The sequence below is a fragment of the Pygoscelis adeliae genome, unplaced genomic scaffold, assembly GCF_000699105.1.
Source record: "Pygoscelis adeliae isolate BGI_AS28 unplaced genomic scaffold, ASM69910v1 Scaffold245, whole genome shotgun sequence".
NCBI classification, from domain to species: Eukaryota; Metazoa; Chordata; class Aves; order Sphenisciformes; family Spheniscidae; genus Pygoscelis; species Pygoscelis adeliae.
The window spans coordinates 353,838-355,269 of NW_008824766.1; positions in this window are offsets into that span (position 1 = coordinate 353,838).

Below are 1,432 nucleotides of genomic sequence, written 5' to 3' on the forward strand. Positions count from 1 at the left end.
CTTGCTCTGTCCCCAGTCAGCCCTGCCCGTCCTCCCGGATTTTGGCCAAAAGCTCCATCTCTGAGCTGTGCTGTGTCCTCAAAAATGGAAAAGGTCCTTCCTGGGCTGAGTGGTGATGGCTGGAGCTGGCCGACAGCACCATGGGCGCTGGAGCTGGCCTGTGTCACTCTTTCTTCCATGTCCCTGACCGCTGGGCTGGGAGGGGACATGCTGGTGGCCCAGGCTGAAGCTGGGAGACAGGAGAGGGGTCAGGTATGTGATGGTTAGCCATCCCACCTTGGTTTGGTCTTTGCTCCTGAGGGATCCCCAATCCTGGTGAGGACCCAGGAGTGGTGGGGAAGTGGCAGGCTCACCTGGGAAGCGTGAGAGGCCCCGACCTTTGCACCGTGGGAAGTCACCCAGCAAACTGCAGTGAACTTGGATGCCAGAGGGGTACTTCTGTGCCAAAGCCACCAGCCTTGCGTGAGCAGAGGATGGAGGGGACATCGGTCACAGCCACCCAACAGAGTCACCTCTCCTCACCCGTGTTGTTACAGGGATGTGACCACCCTGATTGCTGACTGGAGCATGGCTGAGCACCCACGCAGCTCAGTGCACCCCAGTGGGGCTTGCAGTCTCTGTAGCACTTGGGATGGGAATGGGCCCTGGCTGGGGACCAAGGGCAGGCACTCGCAAGCCCCCACATGCAGACAGCCGTTGGTGTGGCCGTTTGCGTGAGCGAGAGCCGGGGCTGACCGCAGGAGCCTGTGGCAGCTGTGGGGGGCCTGGTTGCTGCAGGGGGCCCAGCGGCCCCAGGGAGCAGCTCAGGGAGCTGTTATGCAACTCAAGAGGAGCTAAGAAACCGGTTGAAGGGCTGTGGAGGGCAGAGGAGTGAGTCTGAATTTCCCTTCTCACCTCTGAGTCACCAGGGCTGACTTCCCTGGCTCCAAGATGCTGTGGCGGTGCCTGCTGGGAGTGTTAGCTGGGCTCCTTCCAGCATGGCACTGCTTTCGCACCTGGGCACCAGCTGGTCCTTGTCCCTGTGGCTGGGCAGGGCTGGGCACTGAGGGTCCCCCTGCTCCCAGGCTCAGTCCCCATGTATGGCACAGCCCCATGGTCTCCACACTGGCTCTGTGGCTGCTGCAACCATGGCAGGACCTACAGCTGTTTTGGGAAGGGGCTGGAAGCGATGTTGGGTGGTGAATGGCTGGGGGGGCTGGTGGTGGGACAGAGTGGGGGCAGTTTTGGGAAAGGACCAATTCTGGCTGTTCTCAGCTCAACCTTTGTTCCTGGGGTCCTTCCACACATGGTTCCATAACAGCCTCTGGGGACAGTGGGACTGCTGCAGGGCCCTGATGGAGGGGACCCCCCTGTGGCACCTCTACCATGGGATGTGGATGGGCAGATAAGCTCTTTGGGAACAGAGAGGCTGGGAAAAGGGGCACCGCGGGTG